General features: G+C 40.3%; 1 long non-coding RNA gene across 1 annotated transcript; it reads right to left on the bottom strand.

Annotated features, from left to right (window-relative positions):
- Nucleotides 1-395: 395 nt before the first annotated feature.
- Nucleotides 396-22,091, bottom strand: LOC121053005. Its single transcript, XR_005810502.1, has 3 exons — nt 21,981-22,091; nt 3,077-3,102; nt 396-567 (listed from the first exon to the last, which is right to left on the bottom strand). It is a non-coding gene; the product is annotated as an uncharacterized LOC121053005 (long non-coding RNA).
- Between the last annotated feature and the right edge of the window lie 852 nt (nt 22,092-22,943).

The raw sequence follows: 22,943 nt of genomic DNA, 5'->3' as shown, positions 1-22,943 counted from the left end.
TCATTTGTTGAACATAAACTAGAGAGAGAAAAAAAAATCTTAATGATTAGTTTTAGATTGATTCAACTATTAATTGTACCGTCTGACTTCAACTACATATGTTACTTCACAAAATGTTACCTCTTGAAATGTGATGACAAGTCACAAACCTTTTAGCAAATTTTATTATGCAAAAATCACTTCCCAAAAGGTGCAAACCCAAGTGACACATTTTAATTTATTTATAAAAATCATATATTTTAAAACTTGCTCCAACACCATTTATGCACATACACTCAAAGATTGAGCTCTATGCACACATAAAAATGAAACCCTAAATTTCAATATTTAGAAAATGCTATTTTAAATATGCAAGTTTTCTCATTAACAGTGAAATGATTGGATGGTTTCAAAAATCATACTAGATAGTTCGAGCCTCCGAATTATTCTCAAAATAATTCTACAAATTGATTAAATTGTCTACTTTCTTAAAGCTGTTCAACCACAACTTCAATTGGTATTTTTTTTGAGATGCTTCAAAACTTGAGGCTTTGACCAAAAGTGGTGTCCTTCCAGGCTAATATAAGTCTGCATATAGAACATATAGAACACCATCAAAAATCGATGCTTGATAATTTAGGAATTATTTGTATAAACATAATAGAATTTATAAAGGAGGGATGAGTTCGAGTCACTATGAGTGTAGGAGTGAAAACCTTTGATCCTCGTTTAAAAAGAAAAGAAAAAAATATAAAGGAGGGATTTCTACTCCACATGCATATTATAAAATTGAAAACTCTCATATTTCCAGTATATAATCAAACAATTTTATTTGTTAACTCTCTAGTTCCATATGCATGAATGAAAAAACTATTCATCTTTTAGTTGACCAAACAATTATAAATTTAGATTATTTTCAACAAAGACAACTTTTGTCTAGGAACCTAAAGAATAATGAATGTATCAATATTGGTAGTCATCACTAGTAAAAAACCCTAGGAGAGTTTTTCCTCTCAACCCTAGCTCTCCACGGCACCCTTGCCTCCTCCTAGCTGGCCTAGAGTCAGTTTCCTCCTTCTACCTAGCAGCCATGGCCTCTATTGACGCCGTTACGGCTAGTTTTGTAGTCTCCCTTGCCCTAGCTGAAGGGGGAAGAGCCCCGGACCTGGGGAAGATCGGTGGAGGCCATGTGCGCCGATCTTCTCAATCATTCTTGCTTGGCAAGCCTTTGACTCGTAAGACGGTGGATTCCAAGGCCTTCAAGGCTCACTTCCATCGTACATGGATGGTGGATCGCGAGTTTAGGGTTCAGGATAAACCTGGAGATATTTTCCTGTTCTCTTTTGACTCGATGCGTGACCGCAACAAGATACTCCGAGGTGGGGTTTGGTGCTTTGATCGAGCCCCAGTTTGCTTTGTAGAATATGATGGTGTCAAGCCTCTCCAGGAGATCCAGTTCCAACATATCCGTATTTGCGTTAGGGTTTCTGGAATTCCCCCTTTGTATGAAGAACCAGAAAACTTTACTCTCATTGGTAATCTCTTAGGCGGCTTTTTGGATTTTGATAAGGAGTTTAAGAAAGGAGTCACCCGGATCTTGATCTCCCATGACATCTCCAAGCCAGTCCTGCTGGAGCGACAAGTTTTTTTGGATAAGGGCGTGGAACCGACACTACACTTTCAGTTTGAACATCTCAAAGGCAGGTGCTCACAGTGTGGGCTCTTCACACACGCTAGGATCTCCTGTGAGATGCCGAATGCTGCTGTCACAACGCCTAGGGCTTCCCACTTTCCGGGCTCATCATCTTCGGGTGGTTCTTTTTCTTTTACAGCCCAGAACAAGAGGGACTTCTTCACCGCGCCCTCCACTATCCCTAAGAAAAAGAAGCCCACGATCAGAAGACTCGACCGCTCTGTTAATATCTCCCCCACGCTGGCTGAATCACTGCTAGTTTCGGACTCAGTTGATGGAGTTCCTAGTGTTTCGGCGATGGCGCATGAACTGGAACAGAATAAAGTTTTAGATGGGAATGAGCATACTGGTGCTGATTTGGGATAGGCTACTGGTGGGGATATTGACCGTGTGCAGGTGGTCCAGGAGGATATCTTGGGGTCTAAGAAAAGGGAGCGCGCTGATGCTTGCAATCCCTCCCTGAAAAAGTTTAAGACCATACTCGGCGGCAAAATTCCAACGTTGCAGGCTGATGCTCTGGGATTGAGGGATATGGACAGTGATGTTCCGCTGGTTACTCTGAAGAAGAAGTTGGGGCGTCCCTTGGGCAGTAGGAATAAGCAACACCGGTCTGGTAAGCTGCAGGGTGTTGCTACTCTGAGGCTCACCTATCCTACTACAGGTGTTTCGACGTCTAGCCCTCGAGCAAAGGGCAAAGTGAAACTTTAGTTTCCCTACTTTATCTTTGCCTAGCACTTGGCACTTCCTATTTCTTTGTTTTCTCTAGTTGTACACCAATTGAGGTCTCTAGGCAGCTAGGTTTACTTTATTGAGAGATTTGTAGTGAGGATTTGGTGTCTTGTCTATAGGCTCAATAAGTGAGCGAATATGTTATACAGTGAGGGTCACCTGTCTTTTGCTTGACAGCTTGTGCCATTTAATTCCTAGGTATGAGACAGCATCTGATGTACGTGGCCTTCTGGCCGTTTAGTAATGAAATTTTTCCCTTTTCAAAAAAAAAAAAAAATTAATGTATCAATATTTGAAGTAGATCACAAAAGTCATTCAAATAGAAAGTATTTGATTTGATGCTGTAATAACTTTAGTTGAGGTAGATCAATTTGTAGTTTTAAGTGGTATAGTATTCTTATACAAAGAATAAGTAAACATTTGAAATTTTCACAATGCATGATTAGCAGGGACTAAAAACAATTATATGCTTCTTTAATTGACAAAAATCGTACATTGTTTGCCAAAACACTTTAAGAATGTGCATTCAATGTTATGCTAAATTGTTACTAAAACCCTTCATGAAATAGACCATATGCTTTATCATATATGTAGTTATATAAATGTTTCATATTAGAAGAGTTGTTTTCAATTTGGCCAAAAAAATATAAAATAAAGAAGAGAAGTTTTCAATACCTTGTAAAATTTATTGATATCTCTACCTGTACATACATAACACTTGCCGGCCATAATCAGTACTCATACCTAACCATCTCACCTTGTCGGAATGACTTCAACGGTGTGACCCTTGGAAACACAGCAAGACAACCTTCATTGGCAAGGCAACTCCAGGCCGAAATATGCCTTGATGCGCCGACACGCGCCACCCAAAGTTGTCTCTGCATAAAGGACCAAAACTCAGCAAATTGAAGTGTATCAGTCCCACATCAAAAACAAGAGTGAGGTAACTCTCTATTTCACCTATAAATGGTCCACTTCTCTCTCTTCATTCATTACGCATTTAATAGCTATCTACTGCTACATTTGTCAATACAAGTACATCGTCTAACTTCAGCATCGGAGGAGTGAAGACAGCTAACCGCGGTCTCGCATCTTGACGCCGTTGTATTTCTCTTGACAAATTAGCGGGACTTCATAAACTCTACACATATCGGAAGATTGGACGCTAGTTCACGTTATTGGAAGCCGACATCATATGGCGGTATTTTGAACATCAACATTGGCACCGTCTGTGGGAATCTTTTGAACTAAGAGTCATTCCCTATAATCTACCATGGCTAGCGGAAGTGGCGAGGGCGTTGAAGATCAAGCAGTCAACCCATCAACCCTCAGCCCAACCCTACTAATCCAGCAACTGTCAACCTTGAATTGTTCACCACACCAATCAATACTGACGGTCAACATCTAGACACCCCCGAGATGCTCCCAAGACAATCTATCATGGAAAATCAGACCGGCATAAACCGTCAGGCACAAGGCTGGGATCTTGCCTCTATGTTAGAAATAGCCCTGACAGATTTGCACAACGCAAACAGAGAGCGAGAAAAGGAACGAAGGGAAAAGGCGGAAGCTCAAAATCAAGTGGTGACACTATTATCAAAGTTTGACGAGCTGAAGAAGGCGCTAGGGACAAATGCATGACCAACCCAAAGTGAACACTCACAAAGCGCGAAACTCAGTCCAGGCATAGGGATAAGAGCAGCACCGATACCAATAAGCCCAATGGGTGTCACCCTAAACACAACTGAACTAGCAAGATTAAGACCGACACCACCGTCGCAGTTAGCGCAAGATCAGGTAGCGGACTCACATCCGCAATACGATAATTCATTCAGCGTCGGTCAACAAAGGGGAACCGGAAACATGCTGGCACCCAAACAGCAAATGGTGGCAACGACCCAACACGTGCCTAGACCGACTGTTGACGCTACCACCTTTATATTAGAAAAGATGCGGGAACTAGAGGAAAGGTTGCTTAGAGCTGAGGCTGGCACTCTACCGCCAGCACAGAATCCACTCTTTGCGGCACAACCATGTCCATTTACCACCAGAATTTTGCAAACCGTCATACCCACATATGCCAAGACGCCGAGGATAGCCCAATTTAGCTGTTCAACAGATCCATTCCTGCACATGGATACTTTCAAAAAGGTCACCAATAACAAGGGATTTGACGACGCAACTCTTTGTCACCTATTCAGCGAAATGTTGGATGGCGAGGCAATGAGTTGGTTTTTCGAATGCCTACAAGGTTCCATGGATTCATTCTCAGCTCTGTCAAATGCATTTCTGTCACGATTCATCCTCATGACGGACGGGTACCACAACTCCAGCCAGCTATTCAGCATCAACTAAGGTATTGATGAGTCGTTAAAGTCATTTGTCACAAGATGGAGGACTGCCACGTCGAGATGTCGGGATCTTGACAAAACAATGGCCCTGGCAGCCTTCAAGCAAGGACTCCTCAAGGCAAGTTTTCTATACCACCTCAACTGTAATTGTCCAAACGCCACATATGACTACGTCATGAGTGAGGCAGTCCTACATGCCCAAGCTGAATACAGCACTTATGGCGCTACACCACCAGCACCACAAACTCCACTAAAAACCCCCCAACCTACCACATTCCAACAAGGAAACACCACCACCACTCCAAACATAACCACAACGCCAAATGACAAAAAAAGGGAGTGGCAACAGGGTAACTACCAAGACAAGCGACAAAAGGACCAGCAGTATCACAATAAGGGCAACATATAGTTTCACAATGATCGCCGCGACAATTGCGACAACCGTAACAATAAGTCCGCCACAAAGGCTCAAAAGTTTGAGGTTTTTACAATCTTCACGGCGTCATATGCATAAATATATGATCAGTGCAAAGATCAAATCCCACCACCACCCCAAGAAAATACCCCAGGGTAGGAAAACCTAGAAACACCTCCAAATGGTACAAACACCATGAAGATAGCGGTCACAACACTAATGACTGCAATGCCCTCAAGACTGCAATTGAGTCATTGTATCGAGACGGAAAGTTGGAACAGTACAAAGTCCGACAGCCGCAACCAGTTGTCGCCAACATCGAACCAATGCGGCGAATTAACACTATTGATGGCGGCGCTTTCATAGGCAGTTTGTCGCACAGATCAAGAAAGCGTTATGAGCGCGGTAACCACCCAAAAGAAGTATTCAACATCCTCTATGACCGATCCGCCAAAATGGCCAAAATTGGTTGGGAACCAATCACTTTCTCATAGGAGGAGGAGCGAGGTATTCACTCACCTCATGACGACCTGATAGGAGCATTTTAATGCGACGTTTTAACTGCTTTTCCCTACATTTTCTGCGCCATTTCCTTAGAAAATCCCTGTTTTGGAAAGTTTCCATTCTTCGATTGGGAAAGTTCCTATTTGTAGAAAGTTTCTATTTTGTAGTTTCTAATTTTCATTTTTAGAAAGTTTCCATTTTCAGTTTAGGAAAGTTTCTATTTTTCTTATTAGTTTCTATTTTCAGGACCTCCGAGCTAAAAAGTGGAAATGAACTCATAAATGGAAAGAGGAGCTTGCAAACACCAAGGGGAGAAAAGATGAAGGTACATTGGAGTAGATGAAGGTGAAATGTACTAAAAGATCAATTTTACACATATTCCTACTCCGAGGAGAAACCAAGCCAAGCAAAGAAGAAGGAGCGGCCGCCTGATCAAATGAACTTCAAATGAGCTGAAACCTTCCAGATCCATTCTAGACACCCAAAGGAACATTTCATATGAAGAGTGCAAGATCTAGATAGAAGTGGAAGGCCTTCAAACAATCAGTCCAATTTTCTGCAGAAGCAAAACTGGAAAACTGGACCTGTAAGAGGTCCAGCAGCATTTCCGGCCCAACCACATGGCAATAAATTCTGAAATTTTACCACAGTAATCTACACTCATGGTGGATAATTTCATATGAAGAAGTCAAAGGCTAAATCTGAGTTCTTAGTGGAGATAAAAATTAAAGGAATAAAGGAGCAGAAAGTGCTCTCACCTAACAAATCCACCAAGTGTTTAAGTGCTCAAACCTAAACCATTATGATTTGTTTAAAGGCCAAATAGTGTTGCTTGGAAGCCTATAAATAGAGGCAAAAACAAAGAGACAAACATTCCTTCATCTAATTCATCTTCTTTATCTCTCCATTTCCTTTCCATTTTCCTTTCCACCCTCTAGAGCAAGCCACGAGTTCAAGCAAGGCCAAGGGAGAAGAAGAATTGCCGTGAGCATCATCCTCCATCATCATCCTTGAAGCTTGCTTTCGAGATTCAAGAGACTACATCCTCAATTTGTTCATCTCATCTCCATCTCACGGTGTAATCCGATTCTCCTTTGTAACCTTTACTTTGATTTCGTTGGTTTTGTTCTAGTTGACATATATGTATGAACAAAGTATTATTTCTGGAATTTTTATGATTAATTGATATTTTCAGATTCATATCATTGTTCTTCGAGAGTTGCTTATGTGGGTTTGCTTCATTAAATTTGCGTTATAGATATCCTTTGTGTATTAATCTTATTTGGGTCGACACTTATAGGGTTTATGCATAATTGTTGCTAGGTTTAAGAACATGAAATCGACTTTTCGTTTTGTGTAAACTTGAATCAAAGTAGTAAAGGTTTTGTACAAAGATCGAATTTAATTAACGAGGATTGCAATTAGGTGGACTTTTCCATACTAAGTTGTACACTTGAGTTGATAGCCTTTCTCTATGTGTAATGCATTAAACATGTTATGATTAACTAGCTTTCTAGTGCTTGAATGCATGTTTGATAGGATTGATCTAGGTGCTTTCGCTTAGGTTAATTAGCATTGAAAAGTAAAATATGGGAAATTGTTTGCTTTTAACGTTTCACATGATCAACTCCTTTCTCATGACTTAGATGAACAATATTAGGGTTTGAATCAATTTTAATCATATATTTCGATTTTGATCTTTGTTCTCTCATTCCATTCATATTTTTATGTTTTTGCATTTTAATTATTTTGTTAACTTAGTTTTATTTTCGAAAATCCAAAAACAAAATCCCCCTTTTTTTCGTAAATAATGTTTATAGTTGTGAATATATTTGTGAATATTATACTTTGTTTTAATTTTAATTGTTTAATTGTTTGACATTGATAGGTGTACCCTCAATCCCCGGAATAGAACGATCCCTACTTACTTATATTACTAACGACATTTCAGGGTTAAATTATGCGCTTGCTAGAAGCGCGTCAAATTTTGGCGCCGTTGCCGGGGATTGAAAAATCACTTGCTAAATTGTGTCATTTAGTGTATATATTTGTTGTATATAAATTGTTTAAAACTTAGTTTAAATATTATTTATATTATTGAACACGAATTTTAATTGTAGGTTGTAAATTGAGAGGAATAGGTGAAGTTTCTTTTATTAATATTGGCCTAAACCCCTTATTGGTACCTAGCTTAGGTCCCTTAAGGTTGAGGGCGGCCTTTATTAACACTTGTTGAACTGTCTTCACACTTATGAACTTTTTCATCTTAGTAAGTATAGCCTATGTGGAATGGTGTCTAGGAAGGGGACAACGTTCATGACGAGTTTTTGAATCCAGAAGTGCTTGCAAATGGGCCTAAACCACTATGTGGGAGTAGCTCATGCCAAAATGGATTTTTCCTCTCATGTTCGTCCTCCCCCACCTGGCCATTTCAGTAAGGTTACCCAAACGATTTGAAAGGGAGTTTGTGTCTAGGCGACTATACTTGGGCCGCACGTTCACTTGATTTACCGCTTGGAATTTGATTCGATTTCAATAATGTTTATAACAAAAGAAATACTTGTGAATACTCTATACGTATAAATTATTTGTTGTTTCACACTTTAAACTTGTAAAAATAGTTTTCACGTTTTATACTCACTTGTGTACTTAACTTGTGTCTTATGTACAATATACTTGTTAATTATACTTGTAGTTTGTAATTAATAGTTATACTTGTTTTTATTTTGTATTTCTTTGTTAATTATAGTTACTAACTTTATTTAATGTAGGTACCGTCTGGCTGCAAGACGTAAAATACAAGCGCTACTTGGGAGGCAACCCAATTCAGAATATAATCAGATTTGCTTTCTCTTTCCCTTTTGCTTCTCCAATTTTCCTTTGTTTTAGTAGTCATTTTCGTAAATTTCATCCCTATATGCTTAAGTGTCTCATTGCATGCTAATAATTGATTACATTGAGGACAATGCAATATTTAAGTGTGGGGGAAGGGATTTATATTTTTGTCGTTCATTTTGAGTCCTATATATATTTTTGTCTTTCATTTTTGAGTCCTTTATATTAAAAAAAAAAAAATTAAAAAATAAAATAAAATAAAATAAAACTTCATTCATTCAGTCTTATTAAATTCAGCTATTTATATAAAAAAAAAATAATAATAATAAAAAAAATATATATATATTTATACACTATACTAAGCCATGTCTGCATCTCCGTAGGAGTTGAGGCTGAGCTCAAGGGAAATGCGAGAGCCACCGCCATAGCCGCTACCTCCCTCGGAAGTAGTCTTCATGTTGCCAAAGATGTCCTCACCATACATGGGGAATAGTGGAAGGGTTTCAATCTCCTGGTGATATTCTCCTCGTTGTTCCATGATCGATCCATCAACACCATAACCGACACGTGACCCAAAATTTAGATCAATGGATCTGTCAGTACTAGTAGAACCAGTGGAACCAAAGTTTAGATCAATGGACCTACCATCATCAGTAGAACTAGTGGATCCAAAATTGAGATCGAGAGATCCACCAACCCGAACGTTCCGAAATTCCCTCAACTTCTGCCTCTCACGAGCCTTGAGGTTCTGGAACCAAAAGAAGACGTTCTTGTCCTCGATCTGCCCATATTGTTGCAGATTAAGGCAGATCTCTTGAATCTGCTCTGGAGTTGGGCATTTAAGCACCTTGTCATAGTAAAGCTCCTGGAGGATTCTTAGTTGATATGGTGTAGGAGTCCACCGGTTATTGGTTGGCCTGATAGGCGTGTTGGCACTACTCCCGGCTGCTTGGATGCTTCCTCCCTCCTCGGTTGGTTGCTGGGCTTGTAATTCCATTTGTTGCTGGGTTTGTAACTCCATTAGTTGCTGAGTTCGTGGTTCCATGTTGATGAAGAAAGGATTTGAGTTTCGAAAGAAAGGCTGAAGGGTTGAGAGAGAAAGGCTGGAACTCGGAAGAATTTTCTTTTGGAGTGAACAGTCGCTCAGAATGCACCTATTTATAGAACGAGTGAGCAGATCTCCACCGTTGGATCGACGATCTCTGAGATTAAATCTACGCGTTGGATTAAAGTCACCCGAAAACACGGAAAAGCTGTTGGCGCGTGGAGGACACGTGGGGGAACCAAACGAATCTCGAGGAGCTGTGACAGACAAGCTATAGCCGAAAGCATGCCATAAATCCAGGAAAAGAAAGGACACGTGGGGGAACCAAATGAATCTCGAGGAGCTGTGACAGACAAGCTACAGCCGAAAGCGGGTCTTATTGCCATAAATCCAGGAAAAGAAAGGAATATTTACGCGTGGGGGAGTTTTTCATGTGCATACGTGTTTCTTGGGCCGTGAACTGTCATAACTCTTCTCCTTCCCGGAGAAGCTTTGTTAAAACCGTGTGCTTGTTGAGATTTCTACCCTATTTTGTGCTTCATATATACATCTTTTTTTTGTCTCCTCCAGATTTTACTAAGGTTTGTCTAAGCGTGCAGTTTCAAATTTCTTCTACTTCCTCATGGCTCGAACCAAGGTTACCCCTCGCTCCGGCGTCAATCAATGCCACTAGAGGATAACTCTGCAAGTTATTGCCTTCCTGAGCAAGCTTGTTTATTGCAGTGTGACAGCGGATCAAAGAGAAGTTCATCTCAGAGATGTAATCGATCATGCATGTGACTCTCCAATCTGTCACCATAATACCATCGCGGAGAGAGGAGCGCAAATCATCAATAGAATCCGACAAGCTTTCCAGGGTGGCCACAGGCCGAGGAGCGAGGGGTAACCTTGGTTCGAGCCATGAGGAAGTAGAAGAAATTTGAAACTGCACGCTTAGACAAACCTTAGTAAAATCTGGAGGAGACAAAAAAAAGATGTATATATGAAGCACAAAATAGGGTAGAAATCTCAACAAGCACACGGTTTTAACAAAGCTTCTCCGGGAAGGAGAAGAGTTATGACAGTTCACGGCCCAAGAAACACGTATGCACATGAAAAACTCCCCCACGCGTAAATATTCCTTTCTTTTCCTGGATTTATGGCAATTAGACCTGCTTTCGGCTGTAGCTTGTCTGTCACAGCTCCTCGAGATTCATTTGGTTCCCCCACGTGTCCTTTCTTTTCCTGGATTTATGGCATGCTTTCGGCTATAGCTTGTCTGTCACAGCTCCTCGAGATTCGTTTGGTTCCCCCACATGTCCTCCACGCGCCAACAGCTTTTCCGTGTTTTCGGGTGACTTTAATCCAACGCGTAGATTTAATCTCAGAGATCGTCGATCCAACGGTGGAGATCTGCTCACTCGTTCTATAAATAGGTGCATTCTGAGCGACTGTTCACTCCAAAAGAAAATTCTTCCGAGTTCCAGCCTTTCTCTCTCAACCCTTCAGCCTTTCTTTCGAAACTCAAATCCTTTCTTCATCAACATGGAACCACGAACTCAGCAACTAATGGAGTTACAAACCCAGCAACAAATGGAATTACAAGCCCAGCAACCAACCGAGGAGGGAGGAAGCATCCAAGCAGCCGGGAGTAGTGCCAACACGCCTATCAGGCCAACCAATAACCGGTGGACTCCTACACCAGATCAACTAAGCATCCTCCAGGAGCTTTACTATGACAAGGTGCTTAAATGCCCAACTCCAGAGTAGATTCAAGAGATCTGCCTTAATCTGCAACAATATGGGCAGATCGAGGACAAGAACGTCTTCTTTTGGTTCCAGAACCTCAAGGCTCGTGAGAGGCAGAAGTTGAGGGAATTTCGGAACGTTCGGGTTGGTGGATCTCTCGATCTCAATTTTGGATCCACTAGTTCTACTGATGATGGTAGGTCCATTGATCTAAACTTTGGTTCCACTGGTTCTACTAGTACTGACAGATCCATTGATCTAAATTTTGGGTCACGTGTCGGCTATGGTGTTGATGGATCGATCATGGAACAACGAGGAGAATATCACCAGGAGATTGAAACCCTTCCACTATTCCCCATGTATGGTGAGGACATCTTTGGCAACATGAAGACTACTTCCGAGGGAGGTAGCGGCTATGGCGGTGGCTCTCGCATTTCCCTTGAGCTCAGCCTCAACTCCTACGGAGATGCAGACATGGCTTAGTATAGTGTATAAATATATATATATTTTTTTTATTATTATTATTATTTTTTTTTATAAATAGCTGAATTTAATAAGACTGAATGAATGCAGTTTTTTTTTAATTCATTTTTTTTTTAATTTTTTTTTTAATTTTTTTTTTTAATATAAAGGACTCAAAAATAAAAGACAAAAATATATATAGGACTCAAAATGAACGACAAAAATATAAATCCCTTCCCCCACACTTAAATATTGCATTGTCCTCAATGTAATCAATTATTAGCATGCAATGAGACACTTAAGCATATAGGGATGAAATTTACGAAAATGACTACTAAAACAAAGGAAAATTGGAGAAGCAAAAGGGAAAGAGAAAGCAAATCTGATTATATTCTGAATTGGGTTGCCTCCCAAGTAGCGCTTGTATTTTACGTCTTGCAGCCAGACGGTACCTACATTAAATAAAATTAGTAACTATAATTAACAAAGAAATACAAAATAAAAACAAGTATAACTATTAATTACAAACTACAAGTATAATTAACAAGTATATTGTACATAAGACACAAGTTAAGTACACAAGTGAGTATAAAACGTGAAAACTATTTTTACAAGTTTAAAGTGTGAAACAACAAATAATTTATACGTATAGAGTATTCACAAGTATTTCTTTTGTTATAAACATTATTGAAATCGAATCAAATTCCAAGCGGTAAATCAAGTGAACGTGCGGCCCAAGTATAGTCGCCTAGACACAAACTCCCTTTCAAATCGTTTGGGTAACCTTACTGAAATGGCCAGGTGGGGGAGGACGAACATGAGAGGAAAAATCTATTTTGGCATGAGCTACTCCCACATAGTGGTTTAGGCCCATTTGCAAGCACTTCTGGATTCAAAAACCCGTCATGAACGTTGTCCCCTTCCTAGACACCATTCCACATAGGCTATACTTACTAAGATGAAAAAGTTCATAAGTGTGAAGACAGTTCAACAAGTGTTAATAAAGGCCGCCCTCAACCTTAAGGGACCTAAGCTAGGTACCAATAAGGGGTTTAGGCCAATATTAATAAAAGAGACTTCACCTATTTCTCTCAATTTACAACCTACAATTAAAATTCGTGTTCAATAATATAAATAATATTTAAACTAAGTTTTAAACAATTTATATACAACAAATATATACACTAAATGACACAATTTAGCAAGTGATTTTTCAATCCCCGGCAACGGCGCCAAAATTTGACGCGCTTCTAGCAAGCGCATAATTTAACCCTGAAATGTCGTTAGTAATATAAGTAAGTAGGGATCGTTCTATTCCGGGGATTGAGGGTACACCTATCAATGTCAAACAATTAAACAATTAAAATTAAAACAAAGTATAATATTCACAAATATATTCACAACTATAAACATTATTTACGAAAAAAAGGGGGATTTTGTTTTTGGATTTTCGAAAATAAAACTAAGTTAACAAAATAATTAAAATGCAAAAACATAAAAATATGAATGGAATGAGAGAACAAAGATCAAAATCGAAACATATGATTAAAATTGATTCAAACCCTAATATTGTTCATCTAAGTCATGAGAAAGGAGTTGATCATGTGAAACGTTAAAAGCAAACAATTTCCCATATTTTACTTTTCAATGCTAATTAACCTAAGCGAAAGCACCTAGATCAATCCTATCAAACATGCATTCAAGCACTAGAAAGCTAGTTAATCATAACATGTTTAATGCATTACACATAGAGAAAGGCTATCAACTCAAGTGTACAACTTAGTATGGAAAAGTCCACCTAATTGCAATCCTCGTTAATTAAATTCGATCTTTGTACAAAACCTTTACTACTTTGATTCAAGTTTACACAAAACGAAAAGTCGATTTCATGTTCTTAAACCTAGCAACAATTATGCATAAACCCTATAAGTGTCGACCCAAATAAGATTAATACACAAAGGATATCTATAACACAAATTTAATTAAGCAAACCCACATAAGCAACTCTCGAAGAACAATGATATGAATCTGAAAATATCAATTAATCATAAAAATTCCAGAAATAATACTTTGTTCATACATATATGTCAACTAGAACAAAACCAACGAAATCAAAGCAAAGGTTATAAAGGAGAATCGGATTACACCGTGAGATGGAGATGAGATGAACAAATTGAGGATGTAGTCTCTTGAATCTCGAAAGCAAGCTTCAAGGATGATGATGGAGGATGATGCTCACGGAAATTCTTCTTCTCCCTTGGCCTTGCTTGAACTCGTGGCTTGCTCTAGAGGGTGGAAAGGAAAATGGAAAGGAAATGGAGAGATAAAGAAGATGAATTAGATGAAGGAATGTTTGTCTCTTTGTTTTTGCCTCTATTTATAGGCTTCCAAGCAACACTATTTGGCCTTTAAACAAATCATAATGGGTTAGGTTTGAGCACTTAAACACTTGGTGGATTTATTAGGTGAGAGCACTTAAACACTTGGTGGATTTGTTAGGTGAGAGCACTTTCTGCTCCTTTATTCCTTTAATTTTTATCTCCACTAAGAACTCAGATTTAGCCTTTGACTTCTTCATATGAAATTATCCACCATGAGTGTAGATTACTGTGGTAAAATTTCAGAATTTATTGCCATGTGGTTGGGCCGGAAATGCTGCTGGACCTCTTACAGGTCCAGTTTTCCAGTTTTGCTTCTGCAGAAAATTGGACTGATTGTTTGAAGGCCTTCCACTTCTATCTGGATCTTGCACTCTTCATATGAAATGTTCCTTTGGGTGTCTAGAATGGATCTGGAAGGTTTCAGCTCATTTGAAGTTCATTTGATCAGGCGGACGCTCCTTCTTCTTTGCTTGGCTTGGTTTCTCCTCGGAGTAGGAATATGTGTAAAATTGATCTTTTAGTACATTTCACCTTCATCTACTCCAATGTACCTTCATCTTTTCTCCCCTTGGTGTTTGCAAGCTCCTCTTTCCATTTATGAGTTCATTTCCACTTTTTAGTTCGGAGGTCCTGAAAATAGAAACTAATAAGAAAAATAGAAACTTTCCCAAACTGAAAATGGAAACTTTCTAAAAATGAAAATTAGAAACTACAAAATAGAAACTTTCTACAAATAGGAACTTTCCCAATCAAAGAATGGAAACTTTCCAAAACAGGGATTTTCTAAGGAAATGGCGCAGAAAATGTAGGGAAAAGCAGTTAAAACGTCGCATTAAAATGCTCCTATCAAATTCCCCCACACTTAGCTTTTGCTAGTCCCTTAGCAAAATCACACTAAGACACAATGAAATTTAAAGACTCTAACAAAAATAATGACTCTATTGCCCTTCAACTTTTTGTCTCATCAATCTCTTACTTTCACAACATCAAGATTAGCACTCAATCAAGATTTAATGTTAGGCATTCGAGAGTTAATTGAAACACATAATTTACACATACACAAGTAGGACTTGGTTGTAACAATGGTGGTAGGTTCTGTTAAGCATGCTTCAAACAAGTTTGATTCAAATCCTCACCAAGTATATCCACTCTTTCTTCTCTTAGATCATGGCAATGCTTAAAAGCTTAGACATTCAAGTATATGTGAAAGATAGCAAGTATATCACATAATGTAAGAAACGAAAGCACAAGTATAATTTTCTTTTAAAGATCTTATGAAGGATACCAACTACTTGCACAGATGGACCCAAGCCATAGGTTCAACTCTTGTAACTCATCTCCACATCAAGGGCTGTCCCATCTTAAGGATCAAGAAGGTCTTTTCAAGGGTTGTAATGGGGTCATGGCTCAAGGTTTAAAGAAACGAAGGGTAAGGAAATTAACAAAGTGTCCTAAAAACCTAGCAGAGCACATGCAAATGTAGAGACCTCAAGAAATCCACCAAGGCTTTGCAAAAAGGTCACTTTCCCTAGAGGTAACATAAAAGGGGCCTAATGTCTTCATGTTGGGCTCAATCTTCATTGTAAACTTCCCTTGAACTATAGTGGAATGGACAAAGGCCAAATTTTTCTATAGTGGGCCTTCATTTCAAAGCAAACTCCAAAATCAGTAAGTATGGGGGACTAAAATCCATAAATATTTCTTTCTTTTCTTTTCTAGCCGTACATATATTTTTTTTTTCTTTTCTTTCATTTTTCACGGCTTTCACATATTTTTTCTATGGATAAGTCTACCCCCACACTTGAACTTTCACCTCTTCTCAATTTTCATCCTTAGCACCAAACCCATGTAGTATGTCTCAAAAAATAGCTCCACTAAGTTCTTAGAACAAAGGGTAGGGTTGTAACTATACTAAGCTTCATGGTTGAGGGTTTTAAGGGTGATGAATGAAAATGCTTAATGTAGGCTCAAAGGGGCTTATCTAGGGGGGTCCCACGACGGGCACGAATGGGGACACAAGCTTATTTGGCAATGGTGGTAATTCCTAGGGTGCCTCTATCCCTTCCAGAATCAGGGCCATGTATTGATATACGTCTCAACAAGCACAAGAGCGAATTCTAGCATTCTCTAGTCCATCAAACTTAATCTATGGCAAGTAGTCAATCAAGATGAAAGAATAATGAGATCATCAAAACATCGCCAAGAAAATAAGAATATGTTTTTCATTTATCACTCCAAGAAAAAGGGACATGGGCTCAAACATCTCACATGGGCTTTATGAATCAAAACTCATCTTAGCATGCTCATATTTTCTGTACCAAAGTCACGAAATCCATATCCACTACAAGGCACATATTTTTCATATATCTCAATTAACCAAAGAATACCATTTTAAAGTCATCTCAATTTGTGATCCTCTTTTAATCATGATTTCAGAGATATAGAATCATCCTAGACAGTTGAAAGGGCATCCTAAGACTCAAAACAAAAACAAAAGCAACGAAATTTTTTTTTTTCAACAATTTAATTTAATTTCAACACTTAGGTACGGGAACAGGGAGTCTCGATGTGCAATGGGACTGAAACAGCTACCCTTTTTCAAGACTATGTTTAATCCAATATACCTTAGTGTATCACAACATTTTCTTTTGTTAAACACATTTTTTTTTCTTTATATACTAACTACTAAAAACACAATAAAGCAATAATCCGTCCCCCATACTTAATTCATGCATTGTCCTCAATGTATAAACAAATATAAATCATGCAAAGCATAAATCAAGCATAGAAGAGAAAATGAACACAACGAAACCTAAAACAACTTAAAATTCAAGAAAATAAAATAGAAGGAAGAGTTCAAGAAAGCAAATCTGCGTTTGATGGTTCCACCACAGCTACAGTTGAAATGGGTTGCCTCCCATGCAGCGCTTAATGTTTAAAGTCTCTCAGCCTAGACTTGTATCTCCATTTACTCCTTTGGAGGAGCGGTGTGCGGGCGAGTGGCAGCCCTCTTGCTGGTTTCAGCCTCCTGAGGAGGGTCCTCATGGTGTGATGCAGTAGCGTCCTTGCGAGGAAACCCAGGAGGATAACTCTGCAAGTTATTGACTTCCTGAGCAAGCTTGTTTATTGCAGTGTGACAGCGGATCAAAGAGAAGTTCATCTCAGAGATGTAATCGATCATGCATGTGACTCTCCAATCTGTCACCATAATACCATCGCGGAGAGAGGAGCGCAAATCATCAATAGAATCCGACAAGCTTTCCAGGGTGGCCACAGGCCGAGGAGCACGAGCAGCTGGTGAGGAAGAAGACTCTCCGGGATGCAGTCTGGGAGAGCGACGAGGCAGAGGAGGGGGACTGCGGGTACGCTCACGGATAGGACGAAGGTCCCCTGGACAAGTAAGCCCAGCTCTAGTGGCCGCTTGACGACCTTCTTCTTCCAAAGAGAGAACACGGCGTTGATTGACGCCCCTGCGAGGGGTAACCTTGGTTCGAGCCATGAGGAAGTAGAAGAAATTTGAAACTGCCATTCCTGATAGATGCAGTCCTCGACAGGTTGTCTGTCAGAAGGGTACTGGTAGATAGCGGGTCAGCCGTTAATGTCATATTCAACTGTTGTTACAAGCAACTACATCGCAACAATAAACTTCTGCAAGACCACGAGCCACTACTTAACTTTTACGGAGATGTAACCCAACCTCTGGGGTCAGACCAACCTCTGGGGTCAGATTATATACACATATCCACTGGGACAGTCCCGTGTACGGTGGAAATACATACTGAGTTCATTGTGGTAGATTGCTTAAGCTCATAGAACTCCATTTTCGGTCTCCCAGCTCTCAACAAACTCAAATGCATCATCGCTGGGTACATGCTACTCATGAAATTCCCAACACCTAACGGCACTGGGTCGGTCAGGGGAAGCCAATCAATTGCATGGGAGTGTTACTCAACAACAGTGTCGAGGTCAAGAGGCCGCCATGAAATTTTAATAGTAGCTAATACACCACAGTTGACGGATAAAATTGACGACCCCAGAGTTGACAAGGAAAAATATTATAGAAAGGAGCTTGTCAACCCAGAAACATCGCTCCGCATTGTAAGCATCTCCAACGAGCACTCAGAGAGGACTGTGCGTATCGGAGCCCAGCTCTCCCCTGAGATAGCTATTGAACTCACCCAGTTTTTTAATGAAAATACCTCATTATCTGCATGGTCATATGCCGACATGTCAGGGATCTCTCCCGACATAATTCAACATAAGCTCAGCATCAAGCCATCCTTTTATCCTGTCAAACAGAAGTGACGGGCATTTGAAGAAGAAAGATATCGGGCCATTAGGGAAGAAATAACCAAGTTGCGCAACATAGACTTCATTCGTCAGGTTCATTATCTACAATAGATCTCCAATGTGGTAATGGTAAAGAAACCTACCGGGAAGTGGCGGATGTGTGTTGACTTCAAAGGTTTAAATAAGGCATGCCCAAGGATAGCTTCCCGCTATCTCGCATTGACCAGTTGGTTGACGCAACAGCAGGGCATGAGCTACTCAGCATGATGGACGTCTTTTCTGGCTACAACCAGATAAAGATGCATCCCAGCGACCAGGATTGCACAACATTTACCACCGACAAGGGTTTATATTGCTACAATGTCATGCCCTTTGGCCTCAAGAATGCCGGAGCCACATACCAATGGTTGATGAACGCAATGTTTGCAAAACACTTGGGTAAGATCATTGAGGTATATGTCGACGACATGCTTGTCAAAAGCATAAAAGCTTGTGGTCATGTGGCTAACCTCCGCATCATCTTTGCCATATTGCTAGCATATGGAATGCGCCTGAATCCAGAAAAATGTTTCTTTGGCATGACCGCCAGCAAGTTCCTCGGATACATAGTCAGTGAGCAGGGACTAGAGGCTAACCCCGACAAAGTACAGGCAGTCATAAACATGAAATCTCTGGAGAAAAAAGTTGAGGTACAAAGTCTGCAGGGAAAGTTAACGGCTCTTTTCCGGTTCATCTCCAGGCTTACTGATAAGGGGAAATGATCATTTACCCAATTTCAGCTCAAAAATTGTCCACTTGCTCCACTAACAGTTTTTTAACCTCGTTTACCCAAAACACTCTAAGAGATTATTTCCCTAATACCCAATTAATTCTTTTTTATTTATTTTTGGGACTTTTTTGCCCTCTCTTTCTTTCTCACTTAGAGGGAGAAGTCATCCTCCACCTTGCCGAACTCCGGTGACCAGTGGCCGGCCGCCGACTTCGGTGATGGGAATCTGGCGACCGGTAACTGGAATCTGACGCCTAGTGACCAGAATTCGGCGACTGTTCACCGAAATCCCGAATCCGGCTACCGTACTAGTGACTAGAAATCATATTATATGCCCAGTAATCATATTATTATCCCCCAATAACAAGTCTATTAGGGATCAATAATTAATGAAAAATGAAGATGTTTATAATTTTGAAAGTTTTAGTATGGTTATCCAAATAAATAATCTTATTATTGCCCCCCTAATAATCTTATTATTGCCCTGCAATAATCTTATTATTGCCCCCCAATAATCTTTTTACTGTCCCCAATAATTTTATTATTATATTCCAATAATCGTTTTATTGCCCACTAATGATTTTATTATTGTCCAACCAAATCATAATAAACAAAACAATCACTGCTAGCAATATCTCATATTGAAATCGGCCAATTTTTTGGAGAAATAAACCACTGCAACAACCATTGGAGGCCTCCTACGCATTTTACTAGTAAGAAGAGGAAAAAAAAAAAAGAAGAGAAGCCTGAACTACAGCGTCAGAGCCCCGACTCGGAGCAAAGCCCAGACCCGAACTGTGGTTGCCGCGTGGAGCTTCGGATGACGACCCTGGCATGGCGGCGGAGCGTAGGAGGTTTTCTTCTCGTGGCAGCGGCGCTCGCAATCGGAGATGCAGTCGAGGTCAAGCATCTCACCACGGAGCTTGTCGGGTATGGCGTCGACGAGGACAAGCTTCGGAGGTCCTGGGTTAGGATGGTATGGGCGATGGCCATGCCGACGTTGCCGGACTCTTCTTCTTATTCTTCTCCGGTGACAATAAAACGATGGCAATAAAACGATTATTGGAAGAGACCTTGTCGGACTCTTCTTCTTCTTCTCCGGTGACCAGTGGTCAAGCATCTCGCTGCAGAGCTTGTCGGGTATGGTTTCAACAAGGACGAGCTTTGGAGGTCCTGGGTTAGGATGGTCTAGGCGATGGCCATGCCAACGTTGCCGGCGCTGATGATGGAGATCTTGGTCTGGCAGTTGGAGGAGGAGGGAGGGGTGGCGCTGTGGATGGGCTTGAAGAAGGCATGGGTTAGATCGAGGCCTCCGGGGCCTGGCGAAGAAGCTGAAGTGCTTTTGCCAAGAGAGTCTGAGACGAGTTGAGAGAAAGAGAGAGAGAAATCGGTGAGGGGGAGGAGAGAGAGAATAGATCGAAGAAGGGAGGGAGGGAGAGAGAGATGAGTGTAATTTATTAATTAAAATGAGGGCAATACTTTCAATAGATGTTAGATTGGGTAAATGAGGTTAAAAAACTCTTAGTGAAGTAAGTGGGCAATTCTTAAGCTGAAATTGGGTAAGTGGTCACGGCCCCTACTGACAAATGCCTACCCTTCTTCAAGGCAATGAAGCGGTCTCATTGCAAAGTGGTAGATTGGATGCCTGATTGTGAGGCGGCATTTCAGGGCCTCAAGGAATACTTGGCCTCCGTTCCGCTACTCTCAACTCCAGTATTGAGCAAAATACTATACATCTACCTAGCAGTATCCAAGTTCGCCATCAGCTGCGCAATTGTCCGCAGGGAGGCATCAGAAGAATTGCCAGTATTCTACGCCGGTAGAGGTATGAATAGAGCCGAAACAAGGTACCCGCCACTTAAGCAACTTGCGCTAACACTCATAATGGCCGCTAGAAGGTTGCGTCAATATTTCCAAGCACATACAATCCATGTTCTCACAAATCAACAGCTAAAGCAAGTACTCCAAAGTCTGGAACACTCAGGACACCTCAGCAAATGGGCAATAGAACTCAGCGAGTTCTACATCGATTACAAGCTAAGAACCGCTATCAAGGGACAGGCTGTTGCTGATTTCATAGCAGAGCCAACAGAACCACAGCCGGAACATACCACTGATGCAATGTCGGAGGGCAGCATTCAACAAACTGAAACCACTCAAGCAAAGACACCATCACAATGGAATCTCTATATAGATGGTTCCGCATGCGCCAAGGCTTGTGGCACCGGTATCATCCTCACCGGACCAGGGAGACTTAACTTAGAGTACACCCTCAAGTTTGATTTCAAGACCTCCAACAACATGGCGGAATATGAAGCACTTATCACAGGGCTATTGTTAACCATCGATTGTGGAGCAGAAAGTGTCGACATTTTCAGTGACTCACAACTGGCAAGCCAACTCTAGGCCGAAATATGCCTTGACGCGCCGACACGCACTACCCAAAGTTGTCTCTGCAGAAAGGACCAAAACTCAGCAAATTGAAGTGTATCAGTCCCACATTGAAAACAAGAGTGAGGTAACTCACTATTTCACCTATAAAAGGTCTACTTCTCTCTCTTCATTCATTATGCATTTAATAGCTATCTACCGCTACATTTGTCAATACAAGTACATCGTCTAACTTCAGCATCAGAGGAGCGAAAGACCGCCAACCGTGGTCTCCCCTCTTGACGCCGTTGTATTTCTCTTGACAGATTAGCGAGACTTCGTAAACTCTACACCTATCAGAAGATTGGATGCTAGTCCATGTTATTGGAAGCCAACATCATATGGCGGTATTCTGAACATCAACACTACCACTCTTGCGAATTCTTTCTATGATCTTCCAACCTTGTGGCAACCAGTGTGGCCTACCCTTATTGATTCTTCTCCCTCTCCTAGAATTAGAAGTATTGCCACTGCTACAGCTAAGCTTGTTAGATTTTCTAGGTCTCCCTGGTCGACACTTTATCTGACTACCATGTTGAGGGTTGGCATGATCTTGCATAAACAGAGGGTTTCCGACTTGTCCTACTTCTAGTGGAATTAGAAATGGAGAATTTTGTGTAGGTACAACTTTATTGGCTCAAAAAATAATGAAAAAAATTAAATAAATAAATAGGAACATCCATCATCTGATTGATGTCATCAATATTCATTTTCTAATTTTCTCGAACATTAGTGATGGGAAAGAATCCATAATCAATTTAAGACAAGAAAATAAATATCGATTTTGTTACTATAATAACCTACCAATTAACCTAATGGGGTTCATCTGGCCTTTTAATTTGTTATGTATTTAAGGATTCACATAATATGTGTGTCACGTCCTGATTTTCAAGCACAAATAATAAATAAATAACAATCACAAATACTCCAGGCGTGATGGTTTAGACATCAATATAAAACACTAGCTAGGAAAAATTTTCTTTAAAAAACAGCAAGTAAAGATGTCATGAACATACAATGTCAATACAGACTCATCCAATAGAGTCTTATATTACATTGCATCAAGTTTACAAACTAAACTGAATAGCCATTCAATAATTAAACAATCCCACCCCACTCACTACACAACGGAAGACTAACAAGTGCATACAACAATTAAGTTGCTAAACTCATGACTGCAACGGCAAGGGACCACAGCTCCATCACGTTCACCCTAACCTGCAAGATAGACCCCTACACCATTGAATAGTGTACCGGATTGAAATAACAAACTCGGTAAGCTTATGAAAGATCGTGTGAGTAAACTCCAAACAACCAACATAACACATGCTT

This window comes from Rosa chinensis, chromosome 4 (genome assembly GCF_002994745.2).
Source record: "Rosa chinensis cultivar Old Blush chromosome 4, RchiOBHm-V2, whole genome shotgun sequence".
In the NCBI taxonomy this organism is placed as follows: Eukaryota; Viridiplantae; Streptophyta; class Magnoliopsida; order Rosales; family Rosaceae; genus Rosa; species Rosa chinensis.
The sequence above is the reverse complement of the archived record's forward strand: the minus strand, read 5'-3'. Positions and strand labels throughout refer to the sequence as shown.